The sequence below is a fragment of the Lycium barbarum genome, chromosome 8 (assembly GCF_019175385.1).
Source record: "Lycium barbarum isolate Lr01 chromosome 8, ASM1917538v2, whole genome shotgun sequence".
Classification (NCBI taxonomy): Eukaryota; Viridiplantae; Streptophyta; class Magnoliopsida; order Solanales; family Solanaceae; genus Lycium; species Lycium barbarum.
Window position 1 is genome coordinate 25,691,838 of NC_083344.1, and position 24,615 is coordinate 25,716,452.

Consider the following 24,615-nt stretch of genomic DNA (forward strand, 5'->3'; position numbering starts at 1 on the left):
GCATTGTTCACCGCGTCCCTCTCACTTGCGGACCGGGGCACGTTATATATGTATGATGTGATGATGGGGCGGTGGCCAGGATGGCACATGAGTTGTTCACCGCGTTCCGCAAAAGAGGGCCAGGGCACGTTACATGCATATATGATACATGACATTGGCATACATGATTTCATTCACCGCGTCCCTCACCAAGGGCCGGGGCACGTTATATGCATACATGATATATGATTCACCGCGTCCCTCACCGAGGGCCGGGGCACGTTATATGTTTACATGACATGTGATTTACCGCGTCCCTCACCGAGGGCCGGGGCACGTTATATGCATATGTGATATCTGATTCTGTCATGCATGATCTGTGTTTGGAAAGTCAGCGCTTTGGCAGTCTGTACGTTCTGTATCCCTTCTGGCATATGACATCATTTGTGTCTGGAAAATAAGCATTTTGGTACTCTGGATAACGTGCTTACTTTTGTACTGTCTGTTCGGTTATAGTTCTGTTTTCTGTATTCCATGCCTTACATACTCTGTACATATTTCGTACTGACCCCCTTTCTTCGGGGGCTGCGTTTCATGCCACGCAGGTACACCCAGATGAGTAGAAGTCATTACAGAAGATGTTCCAGCGGAGTTGGCAAGCTCCACTTGCTTCTGGAGAACTGCCGAGTCAGAGTTTATGTGTTATGGTTTCTGATCAATGTTAGAGACTTTGCAGACAGAGTCGTGGGTATTGGTTGTCAGTCCTGTAAGCGGCTCCATCAGCCGATGTGTCATTTGTATTATGTTACAAGTTTTATGTGATTACGGATTCTGTTGATTTGAGAACACAAAAAAAAAAGTTACTGAAAGCTTTATTATGTATTTCATTTTTAAATTAATTTAAGAAGTTTTAAGCAGTGATGTGTGTACTAATAGTCAGTGGGTTCGCTCGGCTTCGGATATGAGGTCGGGTGCCCATCACACCCTAGTAAGGTTAGGGTGTGACATTTTGCTTGTCCATGTTTTAATTGACACACTCCTTAATGGAAAATTAATAAAATGATAATTTTATTATATCACCCCTAATTAGAATAAATCATCTAGAGTTAATAAATAAGCGGGTCATTGACTCGCCCAAAAGTTACTTAGGCTGAAATGGACTAAAAATCGGGTCATAACTCAACCCGCTCAATTCTTACTGAGTTTTAATTATTTGATTGTTATCTTTTAATTTGTTTGAGTATCTAATAAAACTTTGTTCTATAACTATATATGTCTTTGTTCTATGACTATATATGTATAACATATCAAATAAAAAAAATGTCTTTTTAAAAATATTTTGAAAAAGTTTTTCATGGGTCAATCTGGGCTGCATATCAACTGGGTATGAAAAATCGGGTTCAAATGGGTTGAGTTAATAAAATGAGCGGATCATTAACCCACCAAACCGATTTGGCCGAGTCATAATTTTATGGGCTGATTTTGCCACCCCTGGCTGTAGGTGCCGATTGGAGTCTTCGGAATGAGAATGGTTGTAGTGTTCTTAGGAAGCAGTGTGTACAAGGGAGGAAAACATTGCTATGATTATTGCTCGATACTATCAGTCTTTTGCTTTGGCCAAGTGGTGTCGTGGACTTCCTAGGATTGTCGTGTCTGCTGCTCGTATTCGTGACTTCTATATGGAGATAACATTTCACTTTGAGAGCTCTATCATTCCATTCATCAGTCGCATTTCTCCATCGGACATGTACCGCATTTGGAAACGGGGTTCTAATCTTTGTCTGGATATGACGCTTGCAGGATTTGATGGGTTCTGCATTCAACATTCGGATCAAACTTTCCTCTTTCTCGGAGAAGGGTATTCGTCAGAAGATAGCAGCATATCTTTACGTTGTGGTTCTTTAATTGTCCTTGCTCATAAGGAGAATGAGGTCACAAATGCATTAGAGCGAGTTGGTGTGCAACTATCAGAAGCTGAAGTAGCCTATGAAGTTGCTTTGATGTCTTAAACAAATATGCATAGGCCAGGAATTGATGTTACTCATGCTTAGTTTGTTTAAACTGAAGGAGACAAGAGAGGACTGACACAGTTGGTACATGGTAGGCAAATGTGTATGATATGCTTAATGTCATAGTTAGTGTCAAATCAAGGTGTGTTCCTGGTGCCATGACTGATAAAGAGCTGTTTTCAAAGAATGATGATGACAAATTAACAAACTGTGCTGAACATGACAATTATGATGGTGTATTAACAGCTGAAGAAAGAATGCAATTAGATTCTGCACTTCGAACGGGTAATTCAGATGGACTTGGTGATGATGAGGAGCTTAAGGTTCAAGATTTCCATGATAACTCTAGTGGAGGTTCATTTAGAAGTTCTGAATCTAACGGCGTTCCTAAAGAGAAGAAGAGTTGGTTTGGTTGGAATAAGAAAAATTCGAAAGGCATTGGTGATGATTTAGAGGATTCAAAGATTGTGCAAAGGTTCTCAAAGTCAGCTCTGGATGATAGCAAGCAGAAATCCAATGACACTCATAGATCATCATCCGAAGTTTATGGGGAAGATACCGGGGATGATAAAGGGAGCAAAGATAAGAGCGGCAAGAAGAAAAAGAAAAAAGGGACTTTGGGTGAGTCTTAGAATAAAAGTGAGTACAAAAAAGGCTTAAGACCTGTTTTATGGTTGACACCTGGCTTCCCGCTCAAAACGGAAGAGCTTTTGCCATTACTAGACATATTAGCTAACAAGGTTAATGCTATTAGAAGGTTGAGGGAGCTTTTGACCACTAAGCTACCCCTGGCACATTTCCAGTCAAGATACATGATACCTTTTTTTATATTATGTTCTCTTCACTCTTGCTTCTAGTTCTTTCTCCTTATTCTTTATTTTAGTGGTAATACATTCGAAAATTCCTTTTTCCACATGGCTAACTTATGCTTATATTAGAGGCACTTGAGGAAAGGTGGGTGGGGTCTTTAATATCTCAATTCCTTCATAGATGCGCACTGTGTGCATCCACCATGAACCTAACTATGCTGTTGTTGACACCCAATTTTGTCCCGCCTCTCCTTCGAAATACCTGTTTACGCTTCTAATATTTTTGGAAAATAAAAAATATATATTTGTATTTTTTTTATTATAATTATTAGTCTCTTATTAATACCCACGTTTTATTATTCTATTACGGATATTATTATTATTATTATTATTATTGTTATTATTATTATTATTATTATTATTATTATTATTATTGTTATTATTATTATTGCCATTTATCATTATAATTCACAATTTTTATCATTTCGATATTTTACCAGCTTACGCACACGCATCGCATTTTATCTTTGCATAATTAAATAGTAGTATTTATTTTACTGTGGATTTTTCGAAATATTACTGCACGGCTATTACAACGCCATTTTTACCTGAGCATTAATAATTGCATATTTCATATTGAACAATATTTTAACACAAGTTATTTAAATAGGTCCTTTGTTTAAATGTAGTAGCCCAATCAACTCATACTATTTTCGGACCAATCCACAAAAAACCAGTCCACACTTTAATTTACCTGGCATCATTTTAATTTACCAGCCCAATTTAGTTCACCCCAACCCAATTTTCAGATCAGTCCACGTTTTATTCCAAGCCCACATCTTCAAACCACCAGCCCAAATAATTAACTTTTAATTTTGCCCAGCCCAGTGCCCATTTAAACCGGGTCCAGCCCATTTTGTTTCGTGATAAGAAACCCTAAAGGGTTTCCCTTTCATTTTCCCGATTTCCGCCGCATCTTCATCATCCTCTCTCTCCTTCACCTCCCTCTCTCTTTCTCTCTCTCCCTCATCGCCGCCTCCCCCACATTACCCCCACTGCCTCTCCACTTACCCATGTCCCCCCACGCCTCTGTTCCCCACTTGATCTTGTCTCCCCCCCGCTCCTCTCTCTCTCTTCGTCGAAGAAAACCCTAATCCACCCTATAAATACAAGCTTTCCAGTAGAAAGAAGAGAGGTTCGGAGACTGGGGAATCCCTTGTGCAAAGAAAATACCAGTATTTGATTGTTCCAGTTTCCCCTTTAAAAACATCGATTTTCAATCTTTTCTCGATTTGGCACAAAATATCAAATCTGGTTCTGTTTCTTGCTTCGAGTGTTCGTTCGAATTCGAGCACACACGAGTTCAAATTTCGAAGTGTTTCGGGGTATATCGAAGGCTTCGCATCCCCTTCGCTGCACCCGAAAAAGGTCAGTAATCCTCTTCCCCTTTCTATTTTGGTTTAATTATGTTCTATGTGGAATTGCATGGTTACAGTAGTTTAGTTTATCTTTAATTTGGCACATAAGGTCGTCGGTTCATTATGTTACTATAATTATCCTTCGGCTTAGTCGCTTTTAGTTCTCTTTTAGCTGTTTTTTGACTTCGGTAGTCTAGTTTTTTTATTATTGTTTCTGGTAGTCTAGATTCTATTATTTTTTATATGTGAAGCTTGAATGATATCTTGTTTATTCCATGGCCAGATTGTTTAAGATATAGAGACCTGTTCGAGTATACGCTTAACTCCGTTTGTGTGTAGTCATTAATAATCATCTTGGTTTCAATTCAGTTCCTCTTGGTCATTTCATTGCTCTGAAGTTCTGATTTGCTACATGAAATCTGAGAACATTATTATTTGGTTTCTTGGCTAGTTTTGTGTAGATAAACATCACATGTATGGTTAGTGTCGTTAAGTCTCCATGTATTGGCTCTGCCTAACTTATAATGTAGTTGATCTTAGTAGATTTATTGAGCGTCTTATATTTTATAGAATCCTATGAACTGTTGAAATCTTCTTTAAACTGAGTTGGAGATTTGAAGGCATAAACATCATCCTATTTTGAAAGTAGCTATTTTCCCTGTATGATTTCCTGTATGCAAGTATTCCTTTAAAAACATAATCAGCCTCTTAAATGGTACAATTTCAGTCTTGTTTGTGGGATTGGTGCTGTCTAGGTCTTAATGATTGCTAAAATGTTCTTCTGAAAACAATTGAGTATGACATTGTTTGTCGGATTAAATAATGTATGGAGGATTTCTTGTTTGGATTTATTCTGAAGAACAAAACATCCTCCCTTTCTTTCTATCTCTTTAGTATTATTGAAACTCCTGTTCTGTCATGTTCTCTTGATGTGGTAACCAAACATGGAATTATATTAATAACCCTCCACTACTAAATTTCAGATAAATTTAGCATGTGAATCAATTTAGTTCAAATCAATTTTAGCATCTTGATTGACTTTTGATATAGTTTAGGAAATCCTTGCGTGTAATTCTATGTTAGTTTCTCTCTCAATGGATCCTAATCAAAAGGTTATTGGTTCATTGATCTCTATCACAATTTACCTGCTGCATTAGTATTTAATAAATATGAGTTGTGACTACTAAAGTACGAGGGTAGTCGAACCTGTGGAAGTAACAATATGAATATGATGAAAGTATAAGGGATTAACAATATGTTTTAACAAGAATTAGCAAGTTTCAGGATTTAGTATGGTCGTTTGTTTGCTTTCTAATGAAAATCAGCAGTTTAGACTCAAAAATCTGTAAGGCTAGCTTTAAACAGCTAACCTCCACCTAACTAAGTTTCGATAGGGGTGGTTCTCTTGTCTGAACTCACTTTTCTTTTTGAAATGGATGCATATTTGCTTTGACCTCATTTCGTGTTGCTATCTTCACCTAGAACCAATTGAGTTTTAGAATTTAATAGGTTGTTTGTTGTTTTTCTCTAAAAGAAACCAAGTGTGTAAAAAATCTGATTTGAGACACGTTTTAAAATTTTATTTTTTTTACATGTTTTATCTTATTTCTTTTGATTATATTCTAATCCTTTTTCTTTCATTTTATGCATGACCATCGCATACGAGTCCGAGGGACTCGTTCTTCTTCCGCATTCGGTGTTGGGCTAAAAGCCCAACGCAATCTTCTTGGGTCATTTCCCATCAATTCTATCCGCAGCCAGAAAAAGTAGAAAATGAAATTCCGGGTCAAAGCCCGATAGACAAGAACAGCCGCAGCAGTCAATATAAGAATTTGTTGGGCCAAAGCCCAACAGAAAATGGGTTCCGCAGTCCCCAAACGGGCTGGCCAATTTGATACTTATTACCCTTTTATTTTATTGTGTGCATTTAACTTGTATTATGCAACTAACCCTTTATATTGCTTTATTTTCTTAATTTAGACGAACCTTAGCAATTAATGGGATTTAGTTTAGTAGCGGGTAGTTTAAATTAATAATTAATGCCATAAGCTTCATCCTCTTTCATTTCACGTTAAAGTTATCTATAATACTTATAGTATTTATCTTCATTAGATTAATTAATTTTCAAAAGAGTATGACTACGTATTTGAGCTAAGGAGAACATGACTTATCCTTACTGCTTTAAAATTTCAAACGTCACTAATATGCGAATATAAACTCTGGTATATCTTATAAATAACTCTTCAAGTCGAATTAATCACACATATTTAGCTAAGTATATTTAATAAGGAACGATAAAAGGGATAAAGAAAACTCACATTAGCTATTTTGATATATTCTCAAAATCGCAAAGTCGATTAATATCTCATCATTCGAGTTGTTTCAAATATTGCACAAATCGGCATTTTTCGCCTGTTTGTATATAAATTATTATATTTCGCAAATCTCATTTTTATGTAGCATTATTATATATTCTCATTTAAAATCTTAATAGCATTTATAAATCTTACTTTAAATGATATTTAAAGACAACTTTTAGGCAAACTATTATTTTCGCAAAGTTTTGTTTTAGATAACATTATTATATTTTTTTTCAAAATCTTAGCAATATTTACAAGTCATTTTCTTAAATTTTAGATACTGTATTTGCGTCTTTGACCTTAATTAATTAACCTAAGTTTGGTCGGATAACCGTAAGTTAACGGATTCTAAAGGATGCCTAACCCCTTTCCTTTAGGGTAATATAGAGCCCTTACCTAGAATCACATTAGTTAAGCAGACTATTAACTGAAGTTTAGTTTTAACTTTTCCTTAGTTAAACTCTAGGTGTCCTAATTCACCGTTAAATTAATTAGGTGGCGACTCCTTAAAATAAAATAAATAGGAATCACCAATATGTTGTACTCCTAAATTAACCCGGTTAAAATGGGGTGTAACAACTGTTACATCTGTGTTTCAAAGAAGGATTGCATGACTGGTGGAACAAAACACGAAGCCTGTCATTTTCCTCTTTAATATTCTGTTCCATGTGATTAGACTCTACTTTTCTTGTTTGTTCCTTTGTATGGCATAAGCACTGTTGCTCGTGACATGTTATCTCATCCTTTTGTTACTTTAGTCACCTAGTGATGTGTACCCGGTGGTGTGCACGTCAGAGTCATAAGGACTTGGGTTTGTGTCATATATATGGGTGATTTGCACAAATAGAATCTTCCCGTGCAACTGTTTAAATTTTTATCCTGTTAAGAGAAGTCTTGGGAAAATATCCTTCGCGGCGGAATCTGGAAGCACGCTCCTGGTGGTTGCCAGGATTTCTTGACTTGCGGATTCACCAGGATTTCTAAGCAAAATCCTAGAAATTGCCAGGTTTGACCATGACTTGCCTCGACAATAAGTTATAGTGATTCATCAGGATTTCTGGTCAAATCTTGACGGATCACCAGAATTTTGACCACAAATCTAGATAAATTTCAAAATTGGCTACAAAATCCTGATGGGTCACCATAACTTGCTGGGTAAATTTTACCAACATATTTTTGCTTCAAAATTGGTCTAAATCAATTCCAAATGACTTTGCATTTTTTCAATACAACTTCGGGTACCAATCTCAATAATTTCCAATGGTTAGGTTCAACTTAAACCTTCAAAAATCAATAGACCTACTTTGTCTTCTTCAACTAATTTTTTCAAGATCAACAAAACCAGTTCAATTTTCTCCAACCAAACCAATACAGATCATTAAGGATAGCCAATATGAGCTTAATGGAATACTACCTGTAACGACCCACTAGGTCATTGTGGGGGGGGGGGGGGGGAGGTGACTTAGGACACTAGACCTCTGTTGGAAATTTCAAGGCCGCGGGTGAGTCCGTAGCGTATTTTTATGTATCTGTGCATGTTTTATTTGCGTCTGTAGGGCCTCAGATTGGTATTGGAATTTTTGGGTGGAAACTGGTGCAAAACCCCGAGCTACTGGTCAAAATGGACCGCTGCAGCTGGTGATGGACCGCTGTAGCGGGTCCATCGTAGCTTGTTCAGGTTCGCCGTTGCGGGAAGCTAGGAACTTAATGAGGTCTTCCATAGCGGGAGTTTACCCGCTATAGCGAGACCGCTGCAGTGAGATCTTGACCGCTGCAGCGGTCGACGCGAGGCAGAATCCGCGTTTTATATTCTTTATTCCGAACCCATTCCCCACACAACTCCAAAGCAGTTTTCAAGAACTATTGTGGCGAAATTCTATGGCTAGGGCTAAACTACTCTTGAAATGTAAGTCTCAACCCTTTATTTTGTTCATTCCATCATATGATTAGGTTCCATGATTAGTTAAAGGTCCGTTAATGGTAAATGAAAGGGATAAAACTCTAAAACTTAAGAAAGCCTTGATTAATGAATGGGTTATTGATTTTATTGTTGTTTAATCATCTAGGAGTATAGATTATCACTTCCTAGGATGAGAACGTGGCTATTAATGGTGGAACTTAATGATTGAGATTTAGGGTTTCATAAAGATGGTAGCTTTAGCATAAAAACTGCTTGTAAAAGGGTTGAAACGATTAGAAAACCCATGAACAGATAGAATATGATTATTGGGATGGATATTAGTATGAATTCACGTTTAGGGGTAGTTCCTCCATTGGACAAAGGGTAGAAGTAGTTGGGTTCTCTTCCCTAGTTGTTGTTTGATTGAGTAGATGATTCGAATACTCATGTAGCACTATATTTCTAGATTTTGAACATTCAGAAGCTTTGCGAAAGGGGAAAGCCATCGCGGAGTGATTGCATTGTCCTTATTCTGCTTGAGGTAGGTTATGGTCTACTTGAGATAGAATTTGATTAGTTGATTGTATATGCTATGAAATTGATAGGAGAAGCATGATTAGGGCTTCAGACATAAAGTGTGGTTGGAAATTCCTTAACTGATATTGATTGATTTAATTATGTGATAAACTGTTATGAAATGATAGAGAAGGAGTTTATAAATACTCTTTTTGTTGACTTAGAGTAGTCCCTTATTCATGTTATTGATGAATTGATTCTGGAGTCTTTATATGACGTGTGAAATGGTGGCTTGTGTTCCCTGATATTAATTTATTGATTGTTCACATTCCTTATTGATTGTGAAACAGAAATACATTGTGGTGAGAAAGATATTATAAATATGAAAAGGCAAATATGACAAGGGAGTGAGGATGCAGCCTAATTATGGGCTCGTGATTCGAGGTCAGTTCCGGAGCGAGTGGTACATGGACACCATGATTCCCCTGCAGGTCATGGCTAATGGGTCAAACATACCATTTAGCATGTGTGTACGGATATGTGATAGAGTTGAGATAACTTGTGATTTACGATTGCGTCTGGTGATTTCATGGGTTGAGTTACTCTTATTGAATTCTAATTGTGTGGATTTATCTTATCCCTGTATTGATTGATATTTCGGTGTTGGATGAGTCTTGTTGATGTTTTCGTGTGGTTATGTGTTGTTGTGCCTAGCTGTATTTTATTAATTTTGTGATTATATGCACGATACTAATCTTAGTCGGCCTATGATATTTACCGGTACATAGTGTTTGTACTGATACTACCTTACTGCATTCTTTTGAATTTAGATTGTCATCGAGAGACATCTATGAGACATCATATTTAGCGTGAGGCCAGTTTCCGTCAGATTTGAGGGTGAGCTCCTATCCATGCCAGGTCTCCTAAATATCTTTCATGTTTTAGAAGTCTATTTCATTCCAGACATTTGTGTTTATTTCAGACAGTCATTCATTCTTTAGATAGTTATGTTTTAGAGTCCTCGTACGATAACTTTCAGATTTTGGGGTTGTAATAGTTAGACTTCTGCAGATTTTAATAAGAAAAAAGATGGATAAAAATTAAACGATGATTGTTGACCATAATTTTTTAATTATAACCAATTTGGGACGTAATTAGCCTACTAATTAATTTAAAAATGATTAAATATGCAAATGGGTTTAATTTGCAAATACGACCTTAGTTGGTTTTTGTTACACCTCGGAAATTCCATATGTGTTGCCTTGTGGATAAGCTAATGTGAGCTTAAGGTGATTATGAAATCTTTACGAGATTAAGGAAGGTATTAGATAACTTAAGGAGCATAGCATAATATTTTGAAGTCATACGAATATGTGAAATTTAGTTTGTTGAAGGAAGTGACACATAAGTCGTGTTCGGAAATGTTTTCGCTATCATTGAGCTAATGGTTATTTAGAATATCTTGAGGGTCTTCTATAGGGCCTATTGTATGGTTAATTAAATATTATGTAAGTGCCAAGAAGGTTCCATGAGGATTAGAAGTCAAACGAATCAACGAGAGAAAGTTCCGCACAACTGGAGTTATACAACCACTTATACGGTCCGTATAACTTTATACGATCCGTATAAGGAGGGCCCGTATAACATGACATTTATAGAAAGGGTGGTTTTCTTGAAGGTGTTATACGGTCCACTTATACAGACCGTATAATATTATACGAACCATATAAGTGGTCCGTATAAAATCCATCGGGCAGATTTTTAAGTTTTTGTATAAATAGATGTCCTTGGTTTTTTTATTTCATTTTTCATCTTCTAAAAGTATTGAGAGCTCAAAACCCTTCTCCAAGCATATTCCACCTCAATCCAAGAGAAAACAAATTTCAAGAGGCAAGGATCAAAGTGTTCATGTGTTAGAATGTTTCCTAAGGTTTGTAGACTACAAGAGATTCTTGAGTATTGAAGCTAGGGTTTTAACATAAGTTCATAGCTGCTCCAAAGCTCATTTCCATGAGATAAAAGGACAGTTTCCATGCTTATTTCATGTTAATGAGAATGTTTGGTTGTAGCAAAACTTGGGTAGAACAAGAAAGTAGAAAATGAAGTCTAAATGTAGCTTTTATGATGTTTATGAGTAGTAATCTATATTGAGTCATGATTCTTAGTATGATATGGGTATAATCATGTTATGGAAGGTAATACTGGTGATGAAGAATCATTATATGAAAATGCGCTAAAATGGGTGTGAAGTGGTTGGCATAAGTTGAACATAAGGATGAATTTTGAAGGCGTAATGAAGTGTGATTACTTGATTATGATATTGTGAGTGTATTATGGATGTTATTGTGGTTTTTGGGAGTTGTTTTGTAATATGGTGGAAGTTGACGAAATAGGGGAAATGTTGCCCAATTTTCATTAGATAATGAATTATTCTAGTTTGAATTTAAGAGTATCATTAAGACTTAACCATGGTATGAATCCTTCTAAATGTAGATTATTCAAGCTTCAACGGTGAACGTTAAATAGTTAAGAAGACGAAGAGGTATGTAAGGCTAACCCTTCTTTAAATAAGGCATGGTACCTTGGCTATATATATATATATCCTTTCATGAGTTTTATAATGTCTTCCAAATGATTCTATCTCTAAAGCTACTAAAGCTCATGATTCTCGATACTTTTACGATTCTACTACTTTCCTTATATGATGATTGATCCCCTAAGGATAGATGTAGCGAAACGATGATAGTAATGATGTTGACGATGCTTATGGGCTCTTAGGTATACGTGTCTAAGTATGTGTGACTATTATGTAACACCGAGCTTATATGGTCGGGTATGATATCTATTGCGCGCACACCACTGCAGTTGGGTACGGATAACACTGAGCCTTGGTAGGGCCAGGTATGTATAATCACCGAGCCTTGTCATGGCTGGGTAGGTGAAACACCGAACCTTCACGGTCGGGTATGATATGGACACGAGTATGAATAAATATGAATACGAATACGAATATGTATATGTATGTATATATGCATGAGTAAGTATTAGAAATGGAAGGTCCCTACGAAAGACAAGAAAGTAGATATGATGAAGGCCACTAGAGGTACAAATGACTCTATTACCTCCTGATTCTCCCATCTTAATTTATTTCTTGTGCTGTCTATTATGCTTCTACTATGATGTTGACTATGCTTTACATACTCAGTACATTATTCGTACTGACGTCCTTTTATTTGTGGACGCTGCGTCATGCCCGCAGGTGGACAGGGAGACAGGCTTGACCCATAGATTTCTTTTCATGGACTACATAGAGGAGCTCCATTTCATCCGGAGCTACAACTTTTGGGTATTATTTTTTTGTGTACATACATATGGGCATGGAGGGGTCCTGTCCCGCCTATACTATGTTACATATTCTTCCTAGAGGCTCGTAGACAGTTGTGTATGGTTAGATGTCTTGTAGCCTTGTCGGCTAATATTTTCTATATCATTTTGATAGCCTCGTCGGCTTGTGTATATGGATATGGGCATTGTTATTGATGATGATATGAATGCGTTGTTTCCTAACGAGATTAGAACTGTTAAAGTATGTAAATTATGAGTAAGCCATGTGGCTCACCTAGATGTGAATGTAAGAGTACGATAAGAGGTGCCCGGGTGGGTTAGCACTGGGTGCCCGTCATGGCCCTCCGGTTGGGTCGTGACAGTTTTAATCTGATTGATTATTTCAATTATGGCCATATTTGGCCTAATTAGCAAATTAAAATTAAATTACCCTAATGACCTTAATTAATTGGAGCCAATGAATTTGGTTATTTCAATCAAGGCCATTAAGAGGCTAGATTTACAAAATTGACCCCAATTTCCTTAAACCATGAATTGGTTAATTTAATTGTGGCCATAACAAAAATAATTAAACAATTAAAAGTCAATTTGCAGTAATGACCATCTAATTGATTAATTAGCCTAATTAAAACATTTATATACAATTATAAATAATTTTAACAAATTATACAATTATGCAAAATTAAAGATTACGGTGTGAAATGGTCAATTATTTAATTACCCAAACTCCTTGAATTGAAGGGAATAATGTATTTGTTAATTTTGATTTTTGACAATTTAAACAATAATATAAATGATTGTTTTAAAAATGCTTTTTCTTTGATTAAATCCTACAAGTATCTCATAAATATCATAAAAGGTACCAATTAATTTCTAAATAATTTGTGATGTCATAAAAACTTCTCTATCAATTTAAAGGAGTAAAATATTGACCTGAACAATTTATACAAAAATTATTTAAACCCTTTAAGGTGCATAGCTCATTTTATTTATTATCTAAGGACTCTAAGTGATTAAATAAATTACAGAAGGTCAAAAATTAGGTGTCAACAGTAGGTTTACAATTTTAAGCACAAATGAACAAAGACTCAAAACAATATAAAGAACTTAGACTAAATCTTGTGTCTGGATCAGGTTCTTCAACTTGTAGGTGACTTTGTTCTTGAGAGATCTGGAGAAATTGTGTCGGTAGCTTTGCACGATTTAGATTAAGTTTTCAAGTCTGCTCAATATGTTGCCATCATGTTGTATATATAGTGGGAGCATGTGGGATGGATAGAGACCACTCATTCACTTTGACCTAAAGCATGGGCCAACTCACAGTTGTACTTATGTGCAGCAAGTGGCTTGGCTTTACAGTTGTTCTCTACTGACGGTGCAAGGTGCACAGAGAGCAGGTTACAGACCAGGTCTCTATCTGGTTCTGAAATAGTTTGACAATCATCAAAACACAAATGCACTTGGACTTATCAGTTACGCTTGATACATGAAGGAGCAGAACTTAACATAATTTGATCTTTCAACAAGGTCTTCCTAGTCTATTTAAAAGTAATTATATTTCTTTCAGGAAGAATGACCCTATCACAGAAAGCTTGAGAACAAGGTAATTTGTTATCAATAAAATTATAAAAAGGAAAAAGGTGGGGGAAAATACAGTGATAACCCTTAGATGGAGATTTTAGTAGGAGGAGAGAACATGTAGATATGAGAATATTTTGAAAGACCAAGGCGCTAAAGAAAGTAGCTTTTTTCACCTCGTGCGCAATGTGAGAAGAAATCTTAAACGTGGATAATCGTAAGAAGAGGACACAAATTGTTGAGAGCTACTATTTCTTGTAAGAAGAATGGAAAGAACATTGATCACCTTCTATTGCATTGCAACTTTACCTCACACTTTTGGACCTTGGTCTTCTCTATGCTTAACATTTCTTGGGTGTTACTAAGTAAGGTAGGTGAAGCAATGTAGATTCCATTAAAAGGAAGGCAGTTTGGAGAACAACAACATTATGTCTCTTTTAGCCTCTTTGGAGTGAAAGAAATAGGAGACTATTTCATCATAACAAGCATGTGCAAGAAGTATATTAAAAACAATCTTGTGTCATGTATACTTTTGGTGTGAAGGGCGAACCCCTTTAGTATAGCCAATTGTGATTCGTTGGATTATTGTGGTTTTCACTAAACCAAATGTAAATACTTTAACACCAACTTGGTGTACTTTTGGTTTTATAACTAAGAAATAGTTGAGGACCAACTGAGCCCAAAGTTCGAATCTCCAAAAAAAATGGTCCTGAAGCTGTATCCTCCGCCACTTAAATACCAGGCTTTTGTATGTGAAAAGGTTTGAACTCCAGACATGAGCCTAACACACACATCACCCTTTGTTTCTTTACCAGTGAACCAAAATTCACTGGGAGCCCAACTTAGTGTACTTATAATGAGATATATTTGAGTTACGTAAAAAAGGTAATTGGAGATAATGCCATTCCATCAAGACCTCAACATGACTAGCCATATAGTTTTTTCTGTTTTCATCTAAATAGAATCAAGAAAAGAACGTATCAAACAAGTCAAGAAAAAGAAGAGGAGGTTAAAGATAGATAAGGAAAAGCCAAATGATAACAAAAGTCTCCATCGTACAGGAAGATCTCTTAACTAAGCATGTAAGTTAAACTCCCCAAAATTCACTTCACCTTTGACCTTGCTATACTTCAACCCTACCGTAAGATCAACATAAAGACAGAAATCAGAAAGGAATCTCTCTAACAGTCAAAAGTCAATTTCCTTGAAAGAACATCCACCATATTTTGTCTTTTATAATATAGGAATTTACAAGGGATATACTTTTTAAGGACCGTTGATTAATTTGACACTGTTAAGAAAGTTTGTGCAAAAATAGAGTTCACTAGAATTTCTCCTCTATCTCCCCTTTCCCTTCTACTTCTACTCATTCTTTCTCCCACTGATTATTTGTGGTTGAAATTGATGGGGTAATGTCACGATCCAAACAGCCGTGAGTGGCACCCACACAAATCCCCTAGTGGCCGAACCGTCTACTTAACCAACCATCCAAACGATTACCAATTAATTAACCAATTTTAAAACATTTAGGAATATAACCAATACAAAAATCTCCAAAATGTCTAGTCATGCCATATTTTGCCCTTTATATACGTATATACACTAAATATATGTATGTATACATAACTAATAAACATCGTATACGAGGTCCCCTCTCCCTTCTTTTAGAACAAGGACCAGGCCCAGCCCAAGCTGGACCGACCGGGTCCAAAACGTACACAGATCAGACAAGTTGTAATACCCCCTCATTATCCCATTTTCCACACCAGAGCATGCAGGATCTCCACAGTCTTGGTGTGTCCATTTGCGTGAAACTATCAGGGATTCAAGCTCAATTTCGCTATGTTCATCCAAATGCGGTAATACCCTTTCACCTTTTTACTTTTTCTTTGATTTAAAGTCAAAACAAAACAATTTTCTTAAATATTTTGCTGTATTGCACTTGTACGTCCACATCTCTCATTGGTTGAACTCAAGTCAACTGGATTGAGAGAGGGCAAGCTCAGATCGAGCCGTTTGCTATTGATTTAGGTCGATCCAGACCGTAGAATACATTTTATTGAGTTATTTTAAGAAAATCTGCCTTGTACCACATCGATACTTCAAGTTGTTGAAAGATTTTTGACCCCCACCATTTCACTAGGTTTTTGACTACCTCAAGGGGCTAGAATTTCGAATTTAAGCTTCTCAAGTATAAAATTTAAACTTTGACCTTAAAAGTTTGAGTTTCCCTAAATTCTTTTTTTTTTTTTGTGTTTTTGTGTTTTGTGTGATTGAGTTTCGAAATTGGAAGCACAAGGCTCCAAGGTCCATTCTTTTGTCGGCTGCGGACATAAAAGGTAATTCTCTTTCATTTTGTTTTCCGCCATTTAGATTTTGCTTAGTATAAAGATGTTGAACTAGCTAGTCTGTTTGGATCTCATTTAGTTTAAGTGCTTGCTAATGCTGGTTTATGTTGTTATATGCTGTCCTGTTTAGTTATATGCTTAGTTTATGACTTACTTAAGTAGATTGTGTAACCAGCTTGAATATCATGTTGAAACCTGCTTAACATAGGTTGATTAGTCTTCATAGTAGGTTGTTTTACTTGTATGATCTTCATGCTTCAACTTAAGCTATGAAATAATGTGGTCGATGTATCTTGAACATGTTTTTCATCCTAAATGATCGCATCCACACAGAATAAGAAAAAACCAGGACTAATTAATAGTTTTTCTCAACTAGTTTGCAATTGGAAATGGAGTTTGATTCAGTTTGGATTTTTGGCTGATTAAATAATAGTTGAAGCTTATGTGATCATGGCTCCACCTAGTTTAAGCTATATGCTTTAAACTACCTAGATCTTTTTAGTAATCTTAAAACTAATGTGATTAGAGACTTGAATATGGACCTGGTTTGGTTTGTTTGAGTGTTTCAATTCCTGTTTGAATTTGTTTGGCTTAAACATATGGTATTTACAAACCGATCTTTATGTGGCCCCCATCACAAGTCTTATATCTTGAAACTAGTCCATATCTCTAAGCTCTAAAGGGTTTGATAGAACTGGAAAAAATGGATAAACTTTCAGGATCAGGTCTAATTGAAGCTGATTGAAATGAATCTGATTAGTTTTGCTAACTAGCAAAGTGGTTGTTAAGTCCTAACCTGATTGGAGGCTGCCTTAAGGATTGAAAGATGTAAAATTGTTTGAGAAATAGTTGTCAAGTATATGAAAATTTATTTATTGTTGTCTTTAATCCCTTTGTTCTTTGTCCCCAACACCATTGTGTGTCCTGTTTAAATTGGTGGAGCAACTTGGGTTATGAAAATAAGCTAGTGTTTTATAAGTTCTTAAATATGCTTTAATGTTTCTTCATGGACTGGCTCTGGTTTAATAGGTGACCTTAAGTGCCTAATTTGATAATTTAAAGTAGTATGAAGATGGTAGAGTAAAGCAGGTCTAGTTATACTTTGCTAGGTCTTGAATAATTAAGAGATTGAGGTTTTGTCCTTTTATAAAATAAAGAAAAAATTATGAAACCTGGTTGTACATTGGTAGGGAACAGTGTCTGGAAATGGCTGCTGATAACACTGCTTGCTTAGGCCTAAAATGAGATTAAACATATAGGATCATTTAAGTCCTGTTGAGATAAAGGGAGTTCAAAATAGGTTTGTAGGTAAAATTTTAAGAAAATTGGCTTTACAATCTGAGCTGTCCAACCCCCTTAGCATGTTTCAGGAGTAGAGGAGGGGACCATGAGTGTAGATATTTAAGTATAAACCACTTGACAATGGGGAAGTTTTTTAAAGACATCTTAGGAGTAGATTGAGAAAGGACCAAGCCCCACTTGGTTCATAATATCTTTTTTCCCAAATAAAAGATTGTCATGGCATATCCCACAAGTCTATGGGGTGCAACCTACCATATTTATACACTTGGTTTCCTTCCCCCATTACTGAGTTAAATGGGTTTTAAAAATGAACTTCCCTTCGCATTAATGGGTGTTCACTTAGATCACTAAACTTGGTTATAATGCTTGATGTTTGGATTCAAATGAACCTACTGACTTATTCAAGTATACCTTAGGGATTAGTTGACTGAACTAGGTAATACACATTAGCTTGAGGATTGTAGGCATTGATTAAAACTGGAAAGGGAGAAAGACTTCAAGTAGGTATATGATTACTGATTACTGAAAATGAGTCAAATGTCTTATTTGGATAGTATAATAAGGTGTGAGGACCCTTTAATATCTGTTTAGGCTTGATTCATGACTAAGACTTACATAGGCTGTCTGTATGCATCCGCTTAGTCTTATCTGTGCTTGAATTGGTTTCTTAAAACACTAGAATACTAAAGAAAGGAAAAGAGGAGCAGCTTAATATTAATTTAATTTCGTAGTATGATGACATGAAAATTCACTTATCTTTTTCTTTACTATACTCTAGATAATTTACCATGTCTTGAACCTTTAAGATATGTCCTTAATCTTACCGGCCTATACCTGGTTATAGGGTAATAAGTGAGTCTGGCCTTGTTTGAATTAATAATGCACTGATCCTTAGCACAACATTAAACATCAGCCAGGGGTACAATAGTAAGCTTTGAAATGATCCCAGGTGAATTGTGAATACTGTTTTAGTTAAAAAGTGAGAGAGTTAAGAGCAGGTCACTAATTGTGAATGATGAGTTAAATCATGCTCATTTCCTTATGGGATTAATCTATTTTCTACAGTGGAATAGGACTAAGGGAAAAGGTCTAAATGGGATTTAAAACTCTGAACCTTAAAATATTGAATCTTTTGTGTATCTTTGGGACTGCTTGCCTTTCTGCTTGCTTAAAGTGTGTATGACAATACAGTTGCTATACTTAAAGACTGCATATCTTACATAGAATTACTTGGACGTAAAACATCTTGGCATTGCTTATACTTGACCTTACCTTACTCTAGTTGCCTGTCTTGATCTTTAACTGAATGATCTTGGGGGTAATGCAACATTGTACTTGTGATCAGTAAGCCAAAAAAGCCATGACTCTTCCTATATTTTCTTTGCATAATTAGATCTTCCTGTGCTCTATTTCTGTTGATATCATAGTAATTAGAGATCAGTTATTTACCTTGTGTGTTGCTTATGGCAAGTGATTACTTCAATTAGAGAACTCTGATCCATCTGCTTAAGTTTATCCATACCATGTCCACTAGAGTTACAGACCATGTCTTCCTGCACATCTTCTGCATTATGTGTAAAAATTATCCAGGCTTAAAATATTGCATATAAAAGTTATGTGAATACCTACTTTGGCTGTGCATAAGTCATCTACACTTGTTGTGGGCATTGTATGACTGACTCTGTATGGTCTCTGTAAGTGTTAAATCTGCCGCTGACCTCTGTTTACATAGTATCAGTATTGAAGTTTGCTCACTCCATATCTATGTGCCTAATCTGTATCTTGGCTATACCCTATCTATGTCTTGTAGCTTACTCTTGATCTTTTTATGTCTATGTGCCTTTATTTATTTTGTTTACACGACCTCTACTTGATTTAAAACTGCTTTGAAATATGCTACCACTATGTACCTGCTTATGTTGTGATTGTTTGGTTCAATCTAGCTTTGAACACATTGTATCCATGTATGTTATTTCATCCTTGTTTAAGTTATATTTAGTTGTCTTGATTTTAGTTTACTAGAATATTACATCTGCCCATTGTGCATTCATCTTTTCTCCTCATACTCTTTACCTGTTCCTATTAATTTGTGGCTATCCTATAACTATGTGCGTTAGACTTATTCTATCTGTTCCAAGCCTGTATATGGATATGTAAGTCTGTGTCCTCCATGGCTGTATTGGTTGGGAGAGCAAAACAGTTTAGGGGGGCCTGGTTTGAACCTTCCCCCGATGTCCAGCCATGCCGGAGGTTCACGAAACCTCTTGGAACTTGTGCGGTATCAGGAATACGGATGGCGATGACTTTTCCTCCTCACTACCCAAGTCTTCCCCAATAAAGTCTAAGGGCATGAAGGTGCATATTCATAGTACATGACTTGAGAACAGATGTAATGATATATATGTATGTGTGTACAGCTATGTATGTGATAGGATCAGTAAAATATAAACTAACCTGGGTCCTTGTTTCTTTTCTTCTTCACTGCATGGCCACGTGGGCCGAGTATAAAACCAATCTATTGGGCTGAGGCCCAACATGCGCTTCTTCACATTTGGGGCTAGTCCGAGTAAAGAAAGGGAAGCTAATATTAAAAGAAACGCGTAGAAGGCCTAGCCATACGTGAAAATTGTTACACGTGGGAACATTTCATGTCGTTGTGCGGCAAATGGACTAACGTAGGGTGAGAAGTATACGATGTCCCTACAGGTAAGAAAGGTAACTTGGTGATTTTAATTAAGATTCCAAAGACATTTGAGACAGGAGAAGAAAAGTTCGTTTGGAAAGGCGAGGTAAAAGTCATGTTTTGGAAGGACTTTGCAAGTACCGAGCTAATATTGATTTAATGATGTCTTGAGGAAGGGTTATAATGCCCATTAGGTTGTCAATGAAGTGCTAAGAAGGTTCCATAAGGATGGGAGATCAAACGAAGCGACGAGAACAAGTTCGGAAAGAAGGTGGATCATACGACCATTTATACGGTCCGTATAATATTATACGGTCCATATGATGGTCCGTATAACCGTTACAGTGAAGGGGCATCACTGATGGAGTTATACGGTCACTTATACAGACAGTATAAAGGTCCGTATAATTCCCGTCGGGCAGCATCTAAATTTTTATAAAAAAGATGATCCAAGGTCTTATTTTTCATTTCTCATTTTCCTCCACTTCTCTCAAAACCTCTAGAATATTCCACACACTTCATTTACATAAATTCAAGGGAAATCAAAGATCAAATACCAAAAACTAGTAGAATTAAGTGCAAGAATGCTAACTAGGGTTGATGGAAGCTAGAAATCTCTTTGGAATTGAAGTTAGGGTTTTCTCCAAGAGAAGCATTTCCATCCAAAACCCATTTCTACACAATCAAAGGTGAGTTTTGTGTTCATTTCATGCTATTAAGAGTGTTGAGTGGTTGGGAAACTTGGATTATGGAATAAAGTAGAAAATGGAGTACAAATATGAGAATAGTAAATTCTTGAATGGTAATTTGATTTGAATCATAGTTCTTGACATGCTATGGGTATAATCTTATTATGAATGATATTAAAAAAATGTTGAAGAAGCATTATATGTGAATGAATGCGACGTCGGGTGATGACCATGGTTAGGGGTGACTTGAAAAGGGAATTGTGAAAATTGAATAATATCTAACTTAACCAGTCTATTGATCATGATATTGTGGATGTTGTTGATGTTTGGGAGTTGTTATATTATACGGAGAAAGTTTTAGATACAAAGGAAATGCTGCCCAATTTTTATTAGCTTTTAGTCGCTTTAGCTTAAGCTTAAGTATATTATCGATTATCTAATCTTACACGAATTTTCTTGAATGAAGAATCATTGGATTCGAAGGGAACCATTTAGTCGATAGAGTTAAGCAGACAAGAGGTATGTAAGGCTAGTCCCTTCTTTTCTAAGGCATGACTTCCTTCATCTTTCTATGACTCACTTATATTCCGGAAACTATAGGTCTATGATTATTAAGAGCTTCTCATGAAATAAAGATAAGAGATGCGTTGTGAATATGAAAATGATGATGATAGTCTTATGAAGCTAATGATTCCTATATGATTCCTTGATGCTATTCATTGTTGTTAGGCTCACCTTATGATGCTAGTTCCTTCAAGGTGAGACATGATGATTATGACTATCCATAAGGAAATCGGGGGTTCTCGACCTCACGTCACCCCGATAGAGTTATAGTTTGTACTTGAGTTCTTATGCATGCTTTATCATAAGAATATAATAATGAGATTACACCGTGCCTATATGGCCGGGCAGACACCGCTAAGGCGGGCATCATTTACACCATATCTAGATGGCATGGGCAGACACCACTAGTGGGCGGCATGAGATGTTTATCCCGGATGCGGACTAATGATGATCACACCGTACCTATATGGTCGGGCAGCTTATATATGCATTTTCGATATGATATTGTTTATGGTGTAAGTTAGCATGCATAATTCGTTCTTAAGAGACATTCAGCTGCAACTCGTTTCCTTACTTGATGTTTCCCTGTTTGTTCGACATGTTATTATTATTCATGCCTTACATACTCAGTACATTGTTCGTACTGACGTCTTTTCTTTTTATGAACGCTGTGTTCAGTCCCACAGGTAGACAGGGAGGCGGCCCAGATTCTTAGGAGTTATTTGGCAGATTCACAGGAGCACTCCACTATTCCGGAGGTGCCATTTGTTGATACATTCTTTTGTGTATATATTTGGGCACGGCGGGGCCCTGTCCCGTCTTTGTGTCTCAGTACTCTAGTAGAGGCTCGTAGATACGTATGCGTGGGTAGTAGTGTCTCATGGATACATCAGTGTATAATTTTGTATATCATTTTTGCAGCCATGAGGGCTTATGTGTATTTATGTACTGCCTTGGAGATTATTTATGTCCAGGATGGGTATAATGGTTAGAGTAATGAGTGGTGCTCGGTAGTCAGCTCCGGGTACCCGTCATGGCCCCCTTGTCGGGTCGTGACAAAAGTGGTATCAGAGCAGTTTCGTCCTAGAGTGTGTCTACGAGCCGTTTCCAGCTGCGTATGGTTTATGGGTATGAAGCGCACCACACTTATAAACAAGAGGCTGCGGGGCATTTAGGAAAAATGACCGTTCTTCTTCTTATTAGATCGTGTGATAGAGCTATGTTATAAATTTCCTTCTCCTTAATTGTGCGTTATGATTTCAGTGATGCCGGTAAAGAGGAAAGCCACAGCCGCCCAGAAGAGTAAGGCTACTACAACACGACCGAGGCCATTTAGTTATTGACTCAGTTTGTTGCCGCTCAGGCTCAACGGCAAAGTGCGGGTCCCGGTGATAGAGCCACTAGTGCAAGGGCCTGTGATTTCATGAATCTGAATCCCCCAGATTTTTTCGGTTCGAAGGTGAATGAAGACCCGCAAGGTTTTATAGATGAAATGTTGAGGACGTTGAGAATCATCCATGCCTCCGATACTGAATCTGTGGAGTTGGCATCTTATAGACTCCGGGATGTAGCGGTCCTTTGGTACAATAATTGGATTTCTTCTAGGGGAGAGGACACACCTCCCCCGGTCTAGCAAGAGTTAGTGAAAGCTTTATTTGTCATTATTTTCCACCCGAGGTCCGTCGGGCTAGAGCTGAAATTTTTTTGAATCTTAAGAAAAAGAATATGAGTGCCTGGGAGTATAGCCTTCACTTTAATTCATTGGCTAGACATGCTCCGACTATGGTAGCTGACATGGGAGATAGAGTACATAAATTTGTGAGTGGCTTAGGGCCACATTTTTTTAAGGATTGTTTGACGGCTTCACTACATGAGGGGATGGATATTTCCTGTATTCAGGCTCGTGCCTAGAATTTAGAGGAGCAACTGCAATCGCGCCGAGGTAAGCGTGATATTGACAGAGGACAGAGTAAGAGGGCCAGATCTGCTAGTAGTGAGTATAGAGGGGGTCAACAACAGTATTCCAGGTATTCGGGCCAGTTCGCGACTAGTTCACCTTCTCCGTTTGCGAGCAGGAGATTTGATCGCCCCATTTATTCTGGTCCTAGTCAGAGTTCGAGAGTCTCAAGTCCTCAGTTTGGAGGTGATCCTAGCCAGCGGAGACCACCGATGCCGCGATGTAGCCAGTGTGGTAGATTGCACTCAGGCCAGTGTCGCCGAGGTTCAGATGCTTGTTATGCCTGTGGTCAGGTTAAGCATATGATGCGTGATTGTCCATCGATGGGTGGTAGAGTTGGGGCTCTGCCCGCAGGATCAGCAGTTGGTTCTTCCTCGTCCATTCACCCAGTATGGCAGACTCCCCAGACTTCAGCAGGCCGCGGTAGGGGCAGAGGGGGAGCATCCGGTTCAGGTGGCACCCAACCCCGTATTTATGCTTTAACCGGATATCAGGATCTTGAGTCCTCCCCGGATGTGGTTACAGGTATACTATCCATATTCTCTCATAACGTTTATGCATTGATTTATCCAGGTTATACGCTGTCTTATATTACTCCTTATATTGCTGGCCGTATTGGGGTGAAACCTGAGCCAATTAAACCTTTCGAGGTATCTACTCCGGTTGGTAATCCAGTAATAGCTAGACAAGTGTATAAAAATTGTGTGATTGTGGTATGTGATCGTCAGACTAAAGTCGATTTGGTTAAGCTGGAAATATTAGATTTTGATGTGATTATGAGTATGGATTGGTTGGCCTCTTGTTATGCTAATGTTGATTGCAGAATGAAAATAGTTCGATTCCAATTCCCAGGAGAACCCGTGCTCAAATGGAAGGGTAATACAGTGTCTCCAAGGGGTAGATTAATTTCCTACCTGACGGAGAGGAAGATGATCACTAAAGATTATATTTATCATTTAGTCCGAGTTCATGACACCGAAGCAAAACCGCCGACTTTTCAATCCGTCTCGATAGTAAATGAATTTCCGGATGTATTTCCAGATGAACTTCCAGGCCTTCCTTCGGAAAGAGTGATTGATTTTTCTATTGATGTGTTGCCGGACAGCAAGCCTAAATCTATTCCTCCTTACCAAATGGCTCCTGCAGAGTTGAAAGATC

At 37.2% G+C, this 24,615-nt stretch overlaps 1 long non-coding RNA gene and 1 pseudogene across 1 annotated transcript; both read left to right on the forward strand.

Annotated features, from left to right (window-relative positions):
• LOC132606064 (uncharacterized) overlaps window positions 1–24,615 on the forward strand; it is an 88,835-nt pseudogene that overhangs the window by 8,208 nt on the left and 56,012 nt on the right.
• Window positions 7,323–9,810, forward strand: LOC132606067 (uncharacterized). Its single transcript, XR_009569593.1, has 3 exons — window positions 7,323–7,581; window positions 8,942–9,016; window positions 9,342–9,810. It is a non-coding gene; the product is annotated as an uncharacterized LOC132606067 (long non-coding RNA).